The 20817-nt window shown below is 37.1% G+C and overlaps 1 pseudogene; it reads right to left on the reverse strand.

Annotated features, from left to right (window-relative positions):
* Positions 1–9099: 9099 nt before the first annotated feature.
* Positions 9100–11148, reverse strand: LOC149262178 (putative inactive receptor kinase At1g27190 pseudogene; annotated as a pseudogene).
* Positions 11149–20817: the final 9669 nt, after the last annotated feature.

Here is a 20817-nt window from a genome sequence, read left to right on the forward strand (position 1 = left end):
CTTTCACAGTTAAATTAGGTAAGTTATATTATTAAAAAAAATCCACTACCTAGTCACACCTATATGTCTTTTAAATTCTAAAGGATTTTGATTGGCTTACAAATTATGACATGGAAATTCAATGTTAACATTTTAAAATGAAAATTCCTCTAATGCGAGGAAAAAAGCTCGAGTTAACTAGAATTTGACACTCTTGTTCACTTTCGGAAACTCATATGGTGGAATGTGATCTCTTTATCCTCATATTTAGATTTTTCCTAAAAAATAAAAGCATACAAAAGTGGGAAAGAGCCATAAAGCATGGGGAAGCTTTTTCCTAAGCACAAAAGCATCTAAAAACTGGAAAATGCCATTTTTATATGAGGAAACATTATTCACCCAAAAGATTTTGCCAAAATTGAACTAATGAGGAATTTGGGAAATCTACATAGCCTTCACTTTCCTATATATTGGAGGCTTGGCCATTGAGGAAATAATGGGAATTCATGTATTGTCACGTTGTTGAGATCTATCTTGAGAGGGAGAGTTTTGGAGCTAGGAGTTGGGGGAGGTGTTGTTACCACTGTATCTGATGGTTGTAACTTTCCTCCAACTCCTTTATTAATATAGATTAGTTGTTCTTCTTTCCATATGCTACTATTCATTCTGTACTTATCCTATTTAACTAATGAATGTATGGGATTTTGGTTTATATTTCTTTATTCAGTAATATTTATATGTTTATGATAGTTTCAATTATCAAGATATTATGTTGTGAAGTTTTCTTTGTTCTCTCTCTTGTGTGTAGGACCAAGATTTGGAGCTATCTGGGAGCACTTCCTAGCTACACTAAAAACTCCAACAAGACCTGCATGTGAGGACTCACATGAATTCATTCTTCTTTTCTTAATCTATACTCTACATCTTGATCTACTAAGAATCTTGAGCCCTAGAACAACATTTCTCTTAATCAATTTATCTTAGGTTTCTAGGATAAACTGAGAGGGTTTTATGTTCATCTAACTATGCATTAAATCCTACAACAAAATGATATTTAGAAACTGTAATATATTTCACTATGTAATAAAATTAGTAAATGGGAAGTAAAAGTAAAACTCTAAACAAGAAGTCAAAAGTGGATGTAACCATCAATGCAAAATTGGGAGTAGAATTGGATGTTAAACTAGCCATCAAAACAAGATGCAAACAATGAGACAAAAAGGGTTTTAAAGTAGAATTTAAAAAGGGTGTAAAACTAGACACAAATAAGGGAACAAAATAGGGTATACAAAAAAGATACCAAATTGGGTGCAAACAAGGATGTAAAAATGGACACCAAAATGAGGATGCAAATAATGGTGTAAAATTAGGATGAAAATTTGGGTGCAAAAAGGATGTAAGAAAAGACACAAAACAAGAAGCAAAATGGGAATAAACAAGGGTGAAACTAAGGATGCCCAAAATGATGCATAACTAGATGAAAATTCAGACTAAAATCTAGGTGCAAAATGAGATGCAAATGTGGACACAAAATGTGGCAGAAAAAGTGATGCAAATTTGGATGCCAAAAAGGATGAAAAATTAGACACCAAAAAGGATGCAAAATTGGAAATAAAAAATGGTGAAATTTTGGACATAAAAGTAGAAAAAATGGTGTGAAAATGGGCATAAAAATGGCTCAAATTTGGATGCAACATTGGATGCAAAATGAGGTGCAACAAATGATTCAAAATTTGGTGCAAAAACAAATGCAAACGTAGACGAAAAAAATGGCTCAAAATTGAACGTAACATTAGACACAAAATGGGATTGAAAGGTGGACGTAACACATGGTCCAACATAGGGTGAAAATTTAGATGCTCAAAAGGATGCAAAATTGGATGCAAGAAATGTTGTTAAAAATGATGTTAAATTGGATGCAACAAATGATGCAAAATTAGGTGCAAAATAAGATGCAAAAAAGGGACACAAATGAAACGAAAAAGTGGATGAAAAAAATGGTGCAAAAATGGATGAAAATTTTGGCACTAAATTAGATTCAACATATGGTGCAAAATTAGATGCAAAAAATGGTGTAAAAAAAGGCAAAAAATTTGATGTAAAAATAAGTACAAAATTAGAAGCAAAAAATGACATAAGACTAGATGCAAAAACTAGCACAAACTCGATGCAAAAAAAGGCACTAAATCAGATGCAAAAGATGGTGTAAAACTCTATGCAAATTACGACACAAAAATAGAAGCAAAGAATGGCACAAAACAGGAAGCAAAAAATGATGCAAAAATGGATGAAGAAAATGGCACAAAAATATAAGCAAAACCTGTTGTAAAACCAAATGCAAATCTTGGTGCAAAATATGATGCAAAATTTGGCGTAAAAAAAAGATGCAAAATTTGGCGCAAAAAAGGATGCTTTAAAAATTGTACAATAGAGCCAGATTTAGCGCCAGACTGATCATCCCAATGGAGAGAAAAATACACTAAAATCTGGTGCTAAATCTAGCGTAAATTGCCTGTTTTGTTGTAGTGATTACTATTGGTTTTAATACAATGCTCCACCAAGTTTTGGGGACGAGGAGGCGAGGGAGAGGGGATACGAAAGAGCGGCCCATGCAAAAGCTCCCCACTAATTTTTAGGAAACGTGGGGGGATGTCGGGGTCTTAAAAACTTATAAATATAAAATATAAATCGATGAATCATATAACTAAAACAAATATAAAACGAAAAGCATGATCATTGATATCATTATCATATAAATTATAATCATACATCATACATGTAATTTTGTAACTGTACAGTGTAACTACTAGTCTACTAACTTACTAACAATGCACAATGAAAATAAATTATAAAATTATAAAGTTTTAAACTTTAAAGCCCACGGGGCTTTGGATTGACGGTGAATGGCTACACTGTTAAGGCACTCCTTGTGATAGGTCACTGGTTCAAATCCCCCGTGGGTGATTACCTACCAAAAAAAAAGTTTTAAACTTTAAACCATATTGATGTTCCACTTCTAACTATGAACATTGAATATTGAATAATATAAAAGTCAAGTCTGATACATGAGCAACAACGTTCCGTTCAACAAAGGAGTAGACAGAAGATTGCTTGGCAATGGCGGCAATGTTTAGTTCAACAAAGGAGCAAACAGAAAATGAAATGTGAAATGAACATAATGTAAACCCTTCCCGGTCGGTGAACAAATATTAAAAATTACAATTTTTTTTTTTTTGTTTCATAAAAAAAAAAAAAAATTGCAATTTTTTTCTAGGGAAACGACCTTTCAAGACCACTTTCACCTAGGAAACGACCCCAATTGGAGGAAACGACCCAAAAAATGGAGGAAATGACCCCTTTCATGTTTCCTCACGTACCCTATTTTTTGGGAGCATGGGAAAACGTCCCCCTCTCGTCCTCAAGTCCCCAGAGAGCGAGGGAGCTAGGAAACTTGAATGTATGACCAGGTAGGAGGAAACAAATGCTCTTAACCATTAAGCTCACTCAAGTTGTATGATATTGGCCCACTGTATTGTAACAAAAGAATATTGTTATATGTTTCTTTAAATGTATATATGTTTAACTTATATATTAATTCTTTTTATATTACTAATAATAATTTAAAAAAAAAATTATAATTTTATTTTATTTTTTAATATGTATCATGAAGTAATCTTTTGTTACTAATCATGGATAGATGTTTATTGGAATTTACCAATAATTTAATTTATATGGCTAAGCTAGTGTTATAACAATGGAAAGAAAAAAAACAATTAACTACCCAAGTCAATCATGATGATTAGAATCACAACAAACTCATTTTTATTTTTAACTAAATTAAGCTTTGACTAAATCAATATTACACAGAAAAAAATATACAATAAACTTTTATTACCAAAATTATGCTTGCCTTTCGTGGAAGGTCCGGGAAGGGATAAGGAGGAAGGTGGGCAGGTGTGATGCCGAAATAAAGGTATGCAGCTCCCCTGACATTAGATTAGGAGGGAGGTATGAGGGCGAGCAGCGTTCAAATTTGAACCCTTCCTAGCCCGCCCTTAGGCTCCTGGCCCTTCCTAGAAGGATTAAAAAAAATTACACTTCGAAAAAAATTTAAAATATCAAAATCACTCGTCAATTACAAAGGTTAGATTAATTTTTTATATTTCAAAAGAAGGGAAATATTTTTAATAATCTATCAATACCTTTTTAAGTTTATGATAATTTCGAGTCTGTACTAGTGCATAAATCACTCTGACTAGTGATAGTTTCGTAGAAGAGACCAGTGAAAGTCCAAATGGCCTCATACAATTTAATAGTTATGTCATGATTTGTGGACGTTTCCCTGAGGCCCCCAACTTACACCAACATGATGCAACTTGCAACAATAAGACATGCAACAATCATGATACTATTACACCTAGCATAGGGTAGCAAATCACATTGAATAACCATTCAACAACTATGCACGTGCTCTCACTCCTCCGTGATTATCCTTGAGTGCTCTTTCCCTACGTCCCTTTTTTCCATTTTCATTTGAATTGCAACCCATAATCCATAGAAGGAAAGTTATCGTTTGACGCTAGACTATAAGGTATTTTTCATTATCCTCCTCATATCTTCATTAACATTTGGTTTTTCATTCTATGGATTCTTTAATGCAACACTCCTTGAAGTAATGGCAGCCTTCGTGGTTACACAATTTATCCTGGGCACCATAGAATCCACACCCCAGGAAATCAACATTGTGGCTAGATACCCTGAATGCAACTGCTTGCCATCCTTCCATTCCAGGCATGGGTGGTCGATTTGTTTTCTACATTATTAATGGTGCAAATTTTTATTGTCATAATTATATGAATCTACCAACTATGAAAAGAATATCTATCTTATATCGAGGGTATTGGACTCCATAACTATAATTCTCTCATTCAAACTCTTGCTTATTTTGCTTCGTTGCTTAAATGCATACAAATTTCTTGTCCAAGTACCCTTTTTTATGAAGTGTTTGTTCTCTATCATAAATCTACAAGTTTCCTTGAATGTTACTAAACATAATTCAACAAATCAATGAATAACCTATCAAGAAATCTATAGTCAAATCCTATGGCATCTTGCTAAGGTTAAATTTTTTCTATCTCAATCTTGCTAAGGGATTTTTAATTTATGTATTTACTTATTCTATTGTTTTTATTTATTTAATAGTGTAAATATTGAAAAATGTCTCCTATTGGTTGTCCTAAGAAGGATAAAATGAAATTTTCAATTGTTGAATCATTTGGTCTTACACAACATTCTAATCAACCATGTAATATTCAAAATGAAGTTGATGCTCATCTACATGAATATGATGAATCAAATAGTGTAGAGCTTGTTGAAATAGAAAACCCATCAAAGAAACACAAAATAATATTCAAATCTAAATGGAATACAAGGTTTCCATGGGCTTATGTTTTAAAACATTTAATGGTAATGAAAGGATAAAATGTTCTTGACATGTTAAATTTAAAAGTGAGACTCCATTTTCAAAAGAGGGAACTACCACTCTTCAAGTTAGTGGTATAAGTGGCCATGCAAAATCAAAAGCTCAATTTTTGTTTTACAACTTTTGGAGAGAAAAAGCGATTGAAGCAATATTCCAATCACTAAACATGTAGAACTAATGGTAAATGTTGGGAAGGAGAAAATTATATCAATGATTGAAAACATGTATTTTGTTGCTATACATGATTTATCTTTAGAAATGTATAAGTCAATATGTGACTTGAATTGGTATAAATACACTCCACGTGTGCTTCTAATAGATGAATTTTCTACATACACAAATACCACACCAAGAAAATATTTTCTTCAAGTTGCTAAAGAGGTGTATTGGAACAATCTAAAAGAGAAGATTTTACATAAGTCATTTTACTCAATTTCAGTTGATGAAAGCACTGATCAAATTATGAAACACCAACTGATTGTTTATATTACATATTTGACGAATCGAGGAAGTGGTCATTGTTTAACAAAGTTTATATGTTTAATTCAAATAAAGGATGGAATAGCTCAATGTGTGTATGATTTAGTGAGAACTCTTTTAGCATAAATGGATTTATATTTGATGAATTTTGTTGGTTTTGGTTTAGATGGTGCATCTTCCATGAGGGGTATTCATGAAGGTTTATCTCCTAAGATTCGTATGCTCCTCATTTATTGTTATCCATTGCATAGCTCACAGGGAAGCATTAACAATCAATGATGCTTCATCTCATTTTCCAGAGTTGTAATATATTAACAAATTTGAAACAAAGTTTATTCATGGCTTGGAAAATCAACTAAAGCAAATGGAAAATTGAGAGAGCTAATGTATACATTTCAAATCACTAAGTTAGTGGTCTTACAAATTCATCAAATTAAGCGGTTCTCTAAAGGAAAGGTCATGTAAAGGCTTGTTAAACTCATGCATTATTTGTTAGGATTGGGAGTTAGGGGAGAAAAAAATGTATGAGTTGGCAACAATATTTCAAGTGCAAATTTGCATCCATATACTTGCAAACATGCTCATTGAATTAACTAAGTTGAATCAAAAGTTCAAAGAGGACCATGTTGATATTACATATATTGACACTACTTTATATGTTTCTATTAGCATGCTTCGTAAACTATTTTTGGAAAGCATTTTTGGTGTAGATGCAGTGCATATGTCTTCTTTTTTAGTTAAAGCATAAAGAGGAACCCTTGAATTTGCAGATAGGACAGGTATGGTACATTTACATCCATTGAGGTTCGAAAGTTTTCCAAATATGAAAATATTCGGGGCTACTATATCATTGTATTCTTTTGGGAAAATGTTCTATTGTAAAGGTGATTAAATCTTTAGATAGGAGATTCATAGATTTACATGTATTTAATGTGGCTAATTTTTTCACTTCTCAACATTATTATGAAGAAGTGAATGATATAGATTGTCCAAGAAAAAGATAGTTGAAATGTTTATGTGAAAAAATTTAGCATTGGGGAATCATCTATTGTGGATACTGCTAGATGTTTGGGTGAAATGAATCAATTTATTTTTACTATTTGTAAATCATACCCTAACAAGCATATGTATGACATGAGACCTATTTGAAGATGAACATGAATGGTTTGAAGACTTTCCATATTTGATGAAATTATGCAAAGTTATTCTTGTTATCCAAACGACCACATCAGTGTGTGAAAGAGGCTTCTGAAAATTAAACAGGATAAAAAATGATGATAGATAAAGACTTTCATTGGAGACACTAGATATGTTAATGTTTCTATCTATAAGTGCACATCATGTTGTAAATGAGGTAGATTGGAATGCTACTTATGATTTATGGAAATAAATGAAAACTAGAAATCCATTTCCATTGGGAAAATATATTTATATTTTCAATTATGTAAGTCCAAATACTTTTGAAGATCATCGAATGAATAGAAGAAACATATGTTTACATTTTTTTAATGGATTTGAGATTTTTTTGTTTGTTTGTTTGTGTTTATTTACTAGTTATATTGAGATTTTATAGTGTTTTATTGAAGCTACTCTTTAAATTTTAAAGATTTTAAAGATTTAGAATGACACTATTTCATTATGGAATTTTTTTGAGGGGTTTATTTAATATATACTTTTCAGTAGAAGTGAATTTTTTTTTTTTTTATAACCTTTCATCCTTGAAGGGTTAGATGAATATATGCCCTTCCAAATGAAATTAAGAGCAGACCTTCAAATTTGAAATTTGATCACTGCTCTCCAGCTCAATATGTTAGAGATATTGTCTGTTTAATATTTTGTCATGCCATATCACGTCAGGTTTAACATTTCCAATTTTACCCAATTTCTTTTGTCTAATTAATATTAATTTCTTCATCTTTACCTTATTATTTGTTTAACCAATTTTATTTGATTGCACAACCAAAAAACAAATAAATATTAATTTCTCTGTTTTTATCTGGTCTATTTATCCAACTCATTTCATTTGGTTGAAAAACAGAAAACATATAGTTAACCCATGATATGGAAGATTTTCTTTGTTATGTTGTTTTATTTGGTTGCAAAGCAGAAGACATATTGTTACCCCATGATATAGAAGACTTCTGTACACGGGCTTTGATAGCCAAAACATAAGAGTATGGAGACACACAAATTTCCCACCACATAGTTGTCTCAAGTCCGGGTCGGGCAACGTCAAGGCTTCGCTTGTTGTCGGGGAGCAAGTTTTGAGTGCTCGCGGGGACAACAAAAATACTCTGGCGCCGCTCGCACTCCAATTTCAATGTCCACACGTGCATGGCCACGATTCCCAAGTTTAACATGGTTCAGAGTTTTATAAGCCTTTGGTTAGTGTCATGATTTGGGCTCGGCCATGATTAGGTTTGATTAATATTTAGATTTTTTTACAGGGTTTAGATAAATTTTGTCATTAAGTTTATATAATATGAAATAAAATTGTAAAAAATCAATATTAATAAAATAAAAACTATCACAAATATGAAAACTACACAGATAGATTACACATTTGAATTGTAACCTGAAATTATAAATTTTGATTTATAGACTTGGTTATTGACCGTAAAATTCAATAAAATTTACAGAACCTCAAAATCTTAAAATTCACCAAAATTTAAACCTGTTCAACAAACCTTGTAACATAACCCTTAATAACCAATAAAGGTAAACACTCGGCTCCCGTGACCTGCCTTGCGTGTGATCCAATCGACGACTGGTTGTTCTCGGGGTCGTCGGATAAGAGCGTGAAGGTGTGGAATGTGTGAGTCAAGTGTATCGAGACTATCGAAGCCCACACCGATTCCGTCAATGTCGTCGTTATGCGGCGCGACAGGCTTCTCTTCACCGGATCTGATGCCGCACGGTGAAGGTATGGAGGCGGCCAGGTCGTGGCTAACGGAAGCACGAACTAATCATGACTCTTAACACGAACTAAAAATAAAATTACCAATAAAACATTAACGACGGTTTATTTTTATCAGTCAAATATTCCCTCCTATCCTACTTGTAAACCAACAATCCAATGAAACTGGTTAAACATTACTACCTGTAAACCAACAATCCAATGCAACTGGTTAAACATTACTACCTGTAAACCAACAATCCAATGCAACTGGTTAAACATTACTACTTGAAGGACGATTATTTTCGCAGCAGCTTCATCAATCAGAGTCGTCGCCTGAAACAGAACCATACCTCTCTCCAATCTTGGTGAACCACTTGTACACTTCATACATGGACGGCCTTCCATCCGGATTATAATTCACACATCGAAACGCCACCCGCATCACCTCTGCAACTACTGAACTCTCTTCCTCAGCCAACACACCGATCTGATTGGCGTGGCAGCTTTGTGTTGCAGGCGCTACACAACCGGTGCCCTCATCTGCTGCATAAAGACGGCGTGTCCATTCATCTGATGATACACCCATCTGATGATTGCCATCACAGCTTCCTGTTGTGGGCTCAACACAACGGATGCCCTCATCTGCAAAAAGGCGGCGTATCCATTCATCTGATGATACAGTGATCTCATTCGCACAATAGTTTTGTATCGCCTGCTCTACACAATCGCCCTCACGCGCAAAACGACCATGTATCCATTCAAGGAAAGTCATTTCCCTTCTACTTTCTTCATCCATTACCGTGTCACAAGGCCTTAAACCTGTCACTATCTCTAACACAAGTATCCCAAAACTGTACACATCGCCTTTCAATGTCGCAACAGACGAGTTCCTCCACACTGCTGGAGCATCGTACCCAAACTCCGCATTCAAAAGTCTGGCCAAACCAAATCCACTTATGTGCGCTTCGTACTTTTCATCCAGAAAGATGACCCCACTGCTTATATTGCGATGCACGACGTGCGGATTGCAGCTGTGGTGAAGCCATGCCAATCCTCTTGCCGTGCCTATACAGATCTTCAGTCTCGTCGCCAAGTCGAGCGTATGCTGTTCGCCTCTAACGCCATGGAGGCAGTTGAGGAGTGTTCCCTTCGCCATGTATTTGTAGAGCAACAGCTTCTCTTCGTCTGCAATGCAGTAGCCCAGAAGAGGAACAAGATTTCGGTGCCTCAGGTAGGCCAATGCCTTCATCTCGCACTTGAAATCTTTTTCAGTCTGTACTGAACATGGCCGGAGTCTTTTTACTGCCAGCAAAGATTGATCTGGCAGTTTGCCTTTGTAGATTATACCTGTCCTTCCATGCAAAACGATATTGTCTTCGCTGAAGTTGCCAGTGACCGCCACAAGATCAGCCAATCTCATCTTTCTGATGGGCCTTTCGAACGAGCAAACTTTAACAGATCTCCGAGCTCGGACATATGTCTGCCAATCGTTGGGCACATTGGTACTTGGCCGTGGGATTTTAACAGATCTTCTGCTTTTTGCTTTAGAAATCATCCACCGAACACCAAGCAAAATCCAGACAATTAACGCCATGCCGAAGAGGAGAAAAGCCATGACAGCCATCGGATTTAATCGCCCATTGGTCGATGGTTCACAGGCTTTCGAAAGGGGAGGCCCACATAGCCCAGGGTTACCCTGAAAATTAGAGGCAGAAAAGTCGTGAGTGAATGAACGTATATTTCCAGTAAGCTTGTTGTTTGCTACATTGAAGTCCTTGAGAAGGTCGATCCGTGTCAATTGCCAGGGAATTTCCCCTGTAAGTTGATTTCCATTCAGGCGGAGGATATTGAGGTATGTGCAATTATGAAGCTCAGCAGGAATAGGTCCCGTAAACTTGTTCTGGGAGAGATCAATGGTTACCAGAATAGGAAGCCATTGGCAGAGCTCCCTGGGAATGGTACCCGTAAGACTGTTTTGAGAGAGATCCAAGCTCATCATACTCTTGCAGTTCTGTACTCCAGATGGAAACTCACCTTGAAGCCCCAACTCTTGAAGCGAAATTGACTTCACTTTGTTATCATCATCATTCCAACAAGTAATTCCCAGAAAATTGCAAATAAACCCATTGTTAGTGTTCCGTAAGTTCCAGGTGCGGAGGTTCCCTTGAGGGTCCTTCAATTCCTTGTAAGTAGTCTGAAGACACTGTACATCGTTTCCTGGAGAAATGGTCTGGGACGAACTGAGGCATATGAGTTGGAGAATGAGTAGCTTGAGCCATAGCAAGCTCAAACACCCCAAAATTGTCATGGCTTAATCAGTGCTCTCCTGTCGTTTCAAACACAATCCTGTACCTGCCTAATCTCAACAAATGTCCGCTGCTCACCCAGCTCAAACAGGATTGCTGGTATCCAAGTGCAAGCATGAATCGCTTACTGAGGTTAATGTCTCATTGGCCAGCCCCTAATTATAATATCCACAACAAATTTTCCCCATCAGAAAATGGAGGTTAATGTCTCATTGGCCAGCCCCTAATTATAATATCCACAACAAATTTTCCACATCAGAAAATGAAAATTGAGAAATCCATGAGATGGACAAACGAAAGGGGTATCGCCGTGTGCATCTTGTCTTCTGGTGTGTACTTTTCGCAGGAAGCTTCCGATGGCAAATCCATGGCGACTGCTACATCTTCTCCACTTGCATGGGGTTCAAAAGAGGAGGTGGTTACACTGTGGAGAAGAGAAGAAATGTCTGTAGGGTGATCTGGCAGCACAGAAATTGCAGATGAATTCAATTGAACATCACGGTAGTAAAGGTCATATTTTATTTTGTATTCAAGGGCTGCAAGGACACGTGATTTGCAAACGAAGAATTCGTAACCCTTTTCAGATGGATTTTGCCTTTTCACAATGAGGATGTCTAAGTCAGACAGCATCCGGGGTAAGTATTTGGCAATAGTGGTGATGTCTTGAGGGAAGCTAATTGTATGGCCATTATATTTGTATTGAACACCACGGGAATGAGTGACTTGTAGAATGGGGTTGACACGTGCAATGAGCATTTCTTCAACTTGTGTTAATTGATGAAGGACACTGGTTTGTTCTCCAGTGTCCATGTTGTTTAGTTCAGAAAAACGATTGGTAGATTTAGATGATGCACAACGAAAACAAGAGAGTCTACCGTGGGAAAGCTTTGTTTTCATTCCTAGGTATGCTTCCTTGCATATTGTGCAAACATGCAAGGTAGAAAGTCCATCAATCCTTTCTCGAAAGCAACGGTGTTCTTCATTAAGGGGAGGGTTATATTGGATTTGATGAATGTGCAGTGGGTTGGTTTGTATAGGTGGGAGAGCATTTGAGGTGGGAAGGGATGTAGAGGAAGTAGTAGGGTTGTTGTGGTTTTCATAAAGTAGTTAACGACGTGCATTTATTCGGTCCTTTTGTTGTGCATAAAGAATACGCCGCCGCTTGTTTTTGGCCGCAATTTGATTATTTGGTGGCATATCTAAACAAGTACAAGTAATAATTGTTAGTTTTCATAAACAAGTAGTGCATGTTTGGTATCTCATTTTATTGGGTGTACATCCATTGTGAAATTAAAACATTATATTTTGAACATAGATTTAATTTTTTTTTTATTTCAACATCGGTGAAGGTAGGTAGATTAAGTAGAAGGAAAAACATGCAATTAAGAATGCTATGAAATCATATGTTATTTCAGCATCTATCATTGAGAGGAGAGAAACAAGATTAAAAATATTTCGTTCCCTTCTTCTTCAAATTTTTTATTGTTTGACATGTTTGAGCGATAAAATGAATAGCTTAGCAAGCAAGAGATCAATGTATAGCATGTAGACAACGAACAAGAAACATATGTAGTAACTCTTTACAAATGTTGATATCTATATTGTGTAAAATGTAAATGGCAAACATACATATTTTGGAATGACTGGAAGAGAGTATTTGCACTGAAAGCTACAGGTTGCATCATAATAACATGGGTGTGTAATTTACAACAAGATGAGACAATTAATTATGTGGAAATGTTTGTTTATGTACAAACAGGCGTGGTAGATGAAGCCCTAAGAAACAGTTCAAAGGCGGCGAACAATAGGTCGTTTTGAAGTGGCCATTGCTTGAATGTCAGTGAGTGCTTCCTTGCATGCAGAGGTATATTGAATTTCTTCTGAATTGATCAGTATTGGTTGCAAGCGTTGAACACCGTTGAAGTAATCTATTTTAATGGAAAGTGTTAGCTGGAAGCGGTGCCCTGAAATCCAGCCACAAATTTCCTGCAGATCAGTTGGTTCGATAGAAAGTAGGAACAGGTCTTTTTCCGTGATGCCCATGAGCTCGTTCCCTGCATCATTGAAAACTGTGATGTTTTGTAGATTCCCGGTGTGGTCATGTAGCTCAATTTTCAGTTTGTAATGGTAGTCACATTCTGGGAAGTCACCGTTACATTTTGTACAATGCCAAAGATTGTTAGAATGCTCCACAACCTTCTTCATGCATTGTTTTCCATTGAAATCTAATGGACATGCTAGAAAGTAGAAGTCGTCCATATGAAGAGCAGTAATTGTTGCTCGAACTGAAACCCAGATTGCTTTATCAGAGGGCTGCATGCCAGCAATTTCATGAAACGTCTTTCGTGGTAGGGCACGTTTCGAAGCAACACCATAGTTTCTACTCAAAGATGGAGAAGAAGAGCTATAGCCGGTTTCACGGAACCATGCATGTAATTGGTGAGTTTCTTCAACTTGTGGATTTATTGTGAGAGTGCTTGTTGGTATCGTCCCTATTGTGGTGCCATTAAATTCAGATACGCGACCTCCTTTGATTGCAAGAATTGGTGGGTTGTCGAAAGAGTAGAATTCAGAAAGATTCTGTCCTATATAGTCACAATGGTCTCCCCATAATGTTACATCAATGCTAAAACCCGACTTGTCCTTTAATATGAGTGTTTTCCTTAATGTTTCACTTCCATCTTTTCGTCGAATTGTTGATGCAGGTGACGTGGATGTAACAACACCAATGACATCCACATTTGTATTTGGAGTTGCACTTTTTACTTCAGCAATAGTCTTGAAGTGAAAGCTCTGGTAAGGAAACGTTGGATCATCTGTAGGACATGGATTGATAGTGGAAGCAGCAAACAAGTAAATTTCCCATTTGTTCTTGAGGTGGTTGTAGTTTGGATTTGCTTCTCTCACTGTGCCATTTGAGACAATGTATAGTTGCCCAACCTGAATTAGATTGTAAAGAGATTCGGCCAGTTCGGCAAATGCAGAAAGGTGGATCTCTTCCTTATCACGGTTGATAAGGTCAAATCCGAAAATTTTTCCTGAGCCTCGCACATTGTTGTACGCCTTCAATGATGTCTTTGCAGATGCCCTACCTTGGATTGACCAATATTTTCGGTAAGGGTTGAGTGCCGTGAATGGAATTGTTGTAGTTGTTGCCGTAGTTGGTGGAGTAACTACAGAGGGCAAGGTATCTTCAGCTGACGAAGAGCTAAATTGGGCTGAACCCGCCTGTGCATGTTGCAGCGTCGATGCGTCCTTCATCAATGCTGCTGAGCACTTCACAACTTCAAGCTCAACGACTCGGATGGACCTTATGTAAACAAATGAGAAATGAATTAATGAAGATTCCATTTTCCTTCTTTTGATGCAAAAAGCGTTTAGAAGGGAAAAAGTAAAAGAGGGTGATTTCAAATGGTGGGCCTTACGAGGAGTTTTGGAGCACTGTGCAAGCTGCTTTTTTAAGCAGAATTATTGAGCCAATTTGGATGTCTCCAGAGGCAACTTGTGGGCCATATGCGGATGGTAGCAAAGTCTTATGTTGATGTGTTCCATCAGATAGAGTAATGTGGAAGTGCGAGGATGTTGTTTTCAATGAGGTAACAGAACCAACATCGATTATCTGAAGTAGTGGTTGAATCTCGGTGCAACCATTCAGCAATAGAGGAATGGCATTCGTTGTCAAGGTTGTCTCCATAATATTAACAGGAGGTTTCTTTTTCCCGTGATAGGAGTACCTGCAATTCATCAATTTCATCACAACACAAAATTCTAGTCAAAGAAGATGTGACATGAATGCGGAATCTAATCTAACAAGGCTAACTTTTGATGGTGAAACAATAATAAGGGCACAACCTACACGGGGAGGAGAATAACCTCTCATATTAACCACCCAAGGTAGACCACGTTAACAGAATGCTTGTTATTTGATTCAGTGACAAGCTACATATTGTGCAAATTCGGAAGTACCTCAAGCGGCTCAAAGATCCTTATAGTCTTACAGTACCGTCAAAACATCAATGAAATAGGAACATTTCCCAGCCAATCCTAATACTGATCCTACACATTAAGAGATGTGGTTCAATCAAGGCAATTGCCATGTATTTCACTCACTTAATTTACCCTTTGCAGACCCTTCTAAAAGGCTGACTGGACTCCTTATGGCTTTGTAATAATTTTTTATAAGTGGCTCATATTAGTAGGCCTTGGAGGCATTGACATAAAGTGCCCACACTTAGGGCAGGCAGTGTGAGACCCATCACTTGGAAGCAGTGTGCTTCTTTTGTGAATCTTGTGCATAATTTATGATATATTAACTATTTTCTGAACAAGGCACAACTTTTTATCTTTAATATGCTATATTCGGGTGTACTCACTGTGCTTGTGCATTTTTTCACATTATAGGGAATCACTTTCATTAAACATATGTTGAATAGCAGCCATTGCATATAGCGAACACGCTATTCAAACACCATGTATAGCTATTGAACCTGAAGTTCACACGTTCCTTCAGTCCAGGCATATAGAAGAACTATCTGGGGCCAAGCTCATGTTTGTAATAAGAGCTATCTGGGTCCTCTGTCTTGTCAGAAACAGGACCCTGAAAACAACATCCAGACCATAACAACAATCAGATTCCATCAGTCACACAACTGTGGCCAGATTGCAGACTATCATGGTCAGTTTCTATTTATTTGCAGCTTGACCAACCCATCTAAATGCAATGATCTGGAAAAAGAGGAGTAATTCAATTCCCATTTTCTTTTCGTACAAATTTAAAAAGAGGCCAATGGAGTATGATGTGAAAGGGGAAAGAATGTGGGCAGTTTCAATATAATTTTAGCCTTGCCAACCCATGTATTTTCATGGACTGCAAGGAAGGGCTTTCAATGACCTCGCCTCCTACCTATCCTTAGGTGTGGACAATCAAAATTTGCTCTGAAAATGTGTGCTCACACCATGTTTTGTCTACTAGTATTGTTAGTATGTCAGTTTCTTACGCACCACACATGCAGAATTTAGAGTAGAATGACATATGTTGAAGAGAAATAGGGAGGAGCCTCAGCCCAATAAATAGATAGATCATGAGAACTTGCCCCTACTACGGACTGTGTTCTCCTTGGAAACCAGCAGATGTCGATGTTGGAGACATGTTCACCACAGAGGAAATTAGGGGTGAGTGCTCAACAATAGGGCTGACACAACAGGTGTTACAGTCCCTGCCTCCCAAATTTCAGAGGTAAACTCTGTATGTTGACACTTTACCATATTCACTTTAGGGAGGCTGGCATGATATACCTATTTTGAACCTAATCATGAACTCCATGGGTAGCAGTCATACACCAATGGTTTTGCACATGGATTACCAAACATTGGATAATATTGGCATTTGCATGGGATGAGTTGACCTAGTAATAAATTTAGGTACAATTCGGTAGCAATGATGAGTTAAACGTTAACTATGTACATCTTAGTAATGCAGTGGAGTTGATCCTAGCTAGGCAACCATCATCATTTGTTCCACGATCTAACATGCCTGAGGATTGCTAGGAAGGTGTGAATATTGGTCTATACATGTTCTAGCTGTGTGTGTATGTATATATAAAGCTGGTTGGGTGAAGCTAAATATTTATTAGAATCCATTTTGTTTCCACAAGGTTCTGCTATATACCTGCATGCTGGAAACCATGGCTGAAGTAATGTTGGGCTGCATTTTTACAACTAATTATGCACACACTTACCATTCTATGAACATTGCATGATGTCTGAATTGGATATTAAAAGCACATGATTCTAGGCATTAATGAAGCACAGACTTATTGGAGTAGAACCATGCACAATTTCAAATGTTTATAATGAAACTCTACGATTCAAGGGCTTGTAAGGTGACATACCATGCATAGGTTACTAATAATACATGTTGCAAATAAGATAGCATGTTGCACCTGTAGGCTATATGGTTACCCAGATTCGACATTTGTACAATTCGAAGTTGATAGTCCTTAATGATGATTGTATGAGTGCAATATTTAATAAAGTGCAAAACTACTTCTTTACCTTGAGTACAAATTTCTTCACTGCCACATATCATTGCTACATTGGTGTTTGGTCAATTTAGTGTGATCTAAATTGCTATTTATAATGTCAACCCGGGGTTCGTAAACTGACGAAGTGAAGTGTACTATATGTACTAGATAACCATTTCCTTAGTCTTTTGTCGTTTTTAGTTTTTTTTTTAAAGTTTGTTTTTGGATTTATCTTTCCCTAATGTGAGATGATGAAAAGGTGATAAAGCAAGTGAAATATGGATGATTATGGTGATCTCTAAGTGGTTTTTCAAAACTTAAAAGAAAGAAAGCTTTTAAACAACTGCAATGAAATCAATTCTTCAAAAGAAATAAAGACATCAAACAATGAACTATGACATCGGCCCAGTATCTTTGTTGCTGAATGAAAATGAAAGTGAAATCTACACTAAATTCAATTAAAAGTAAGAACAACTAATCCACACTATTTCAACTCTTCAACTCAATCTTCCTTGTGAAAAGATATCATGAAATGTTAAGCAATGTGAAATCTAAAAGAAGTTAAACTGCATAAAAGAGACTAATCACACTACTTTAACTTTCTTGACCTTTTGCCTTTCAGCTTAATTTACCCTCTGAGAAACAGTCATGAACAAGTCAAGCAATGTGAGATCTAAAGCAAACTAAATCAAGCTATAATGAGTGATATTCTGGTTCCCAATAAAGGTATTCAATTATAGAAAGGAACCGTTAACAGATGTATAGCATGATATCTAAGAGCAAAAAATAAATGTACAACTTAAGGAAATTGGAAATCAAACTTCAGAAAACAAGAGTCAGCGACAAAGACAAGATGATCTCGTATGCCAATAGTGATAAAAAGAAAAGGTGAAAAATTGCCCCGGGCTGCCTAAGAAATCCTGCAAAAACACTGATCAGTTGTAACCATAAAAGAGCAGCAATGAGAATGTAAATCAACAGAAATCAAAAAGCTTTGTTATGTACAGCTAATATACATGATGAAATAAAACGCAGCAATTAAATGACAACTGTACAGCTAATATACATGAACAGAAATAAAGTAATGCAAGAGTTAAAGGACAACTGTACAAGGCTTCAGTAAGTAGGGGCCCTCTGCCACTTCAACTGATTCAACGAACAACTACAAGCTTAAGTTTAAACCAGTCTTCTCATATATTAAACAGCAACGTAAAAGTGCAGTGGGGAAATACAGCAGTGTCGGATTACAATACCAAAAGATTAACGCAAGAGATTAACTTTTACAGCGTTCATGGACGCGTTATTTATAAGGAAAGAAAGCTAAACAGATTAACTAAATCTACGCTATTAACCACGCTGCCAGAGACACGTAAATCCTCTTCAGCCCGGATCTAGGTAACTGTCATCATGTTTATTAAATCTGAGAGGTATGGCTGTTGGATTCACGCTATCAAGATGTCTTCGTGGCTAAGGATTGTGCCACGTAGCTTCACGTGCTCAAAAACAGAGCTACGCAGAGCCGTGCCACCGCTGGACACTTCCGTTGACTATCCTTTGCCCCTTGTTTGACCGCGGGCTTTTATGGCCGTGTTGGATGACCTGGAGGGACACGTTCCATGTCCTTGACCCCTGTAACTTGCCCATGTGGCTCATTTCCTGAGAGGACACCTGTAGCATGGTGTTTGACAAAACGGCTGCGGAATCCTGTGCTGGCTGCAGAAACCTAGGTCAGCTGCGGAAACCTGTGTTGGCTGCGGAAACTGAGAAGCTTCCGCGGCTGTCTGAACAAAATTCTAAACCAAACAACAGTCATCAGCGTAGTTAGAAAACCATGTCAAAAGCTCGTTTTTAAACTAAAATAAAATGATTTAATCAACTTGGTGGATGAAATGAGTGGAAAAAGAAGGCTGAGAGGGTGTATAGGAAGGTGCAGGTTCGAGGCTCAACAATTGGCCTCAATGCCTATATCACACAGAGCATAAGTGAATAGAAGGATGTTGCATTAGATGTCACGCTAGCAGGTGGATTGTCTTCACTCTACCAGTTGTGGAAGCCAAGGTTACAACTCATTTGGTGGTGGTTATTGCTAAGGTGACAACCCTTAACAGGGACATTGATTGTTTAAAAGAAGGCACCTGCGTGTAGATTTATAAATAAGGGTGACTGACACACATGTTGTGATAGCTATGATGGAGAGATGGTGTAGGGTCTTATGTTGAAGGGTATGGTGATACTTAACTCCTCGCAAGTGTAATACACCCTAGAAAGGAGCGAAGCGCGTGAGGTTGGCAAAAGAAAGGACGTATTTCTTTTTTAGGCATTCCTTCCTTGAATGAGGAGAAGCTGGTTTATGGTCACCAAAGGCTGGCAATGATAAAGGACCATATTTGCATTTCCTGCAACTAACAACCATCATCATTTGTTCTATGATCTAACATGCCTGAGGATTGCTAGGAAGGTGTGACTATTGGTTTATACCTGTTCTAGCTGTGTGTGTATGTATATATAAAGTTGGTTGGGTGAAGCTACATATTTATTGGAATCCATTTTGTTTCCACAAGGTTCTGCTATATACCTGCATGCTGGAAACCATGGCTGAAGTAATGTTGGGCTGCATTTTTACAACTAATTATGCACGCACTTACCATTCTATGAACAGTGAATGATGTCTGAATTGGATATTAAAAGCACATGATTCTAGGCATTAATGAAGCACATACTTATTGGAGTAGAACCATGCACAGTTTCAAATGTTTACAATGAAACTCTACTATTGAAGGGCTTGTAAGGTGACATACCATGTGCAGAACTACTTCTTTACCTTGAGCACAAATTTCTTCACTGCCACATATCATTGCTACATTGACCTCAATGCCTATAGCACACAGAGCATAAGTGAATAGAAGGATGTTGCATTAGATGTCACGCTAGCAGGTGGATTGTCTTGACTCTACCAGTTGTGGAAGCCAAGGTTACAACTCATTTGGTGGTGGTTATTGCTAAGGTGACAACCCTTAACAGGGACATTGATTGTTTAAAAGAAGCCTGACTGACACACATGTTGTGATAGCTACGATGGAGAGTTGGTGCAGGGTCTTATGTTGAAGGGTATCGTGATAAAATATTCCTTTCAAGTGTAATACACCCTAGAAAGGAGGGAAGCGCGTGAGGTTGGCAAAATAAAGGACATATTTCTTTTTTAGGCATTCCTTCCTTGAATGAGGAGAATTTGGTTTATGGTCACCAAAGGCTGGCAACGATAAAGGACCATATTTGCATTTCCTGCAACTAACAAGCACCAGATACTTTGATAGAAGTGCCACTACTTATCATGAGAGCCTGCTAGCCTAGAGTATATATTCTGAAAATGATCTAGTTTCTCAATATGATTATTGGATACTTTGCTTCATCTAATACAGTGGCATGGGCAAGTTGTCCTGAACTGCTGTAGATTTTCTACATTGCTAGATAGATCAAGGTATCTGAGGGCATGTTGTTGAAGGGAACTCGTGTTGTAGAAGGTATGTTGTTGAAGGAAGTTCTTAGCTCTGAAGTACAATAACTCCAAATAAAATGAAAATGAAGGTGAGAGCATTTTTTTGGTATGCCAGAGCAATTTGTCTTTTGATCTGTATGCCAGCCATTTAT

This window comes from Pinus tabuliformis, chromosome 6 (assembly GCF_031772625.1).
Source record: "Pinus tabuliformis cultivar Carrire ecotype Pingquan chromosome 6, CPIR1, whole genome shotgun sequence".
NCBI lineage: Eukaryota > Viridiplantae > Streptophyta > Pinopsida > Pinales > Pinaceae > Pinus > Pinus tabuliformis.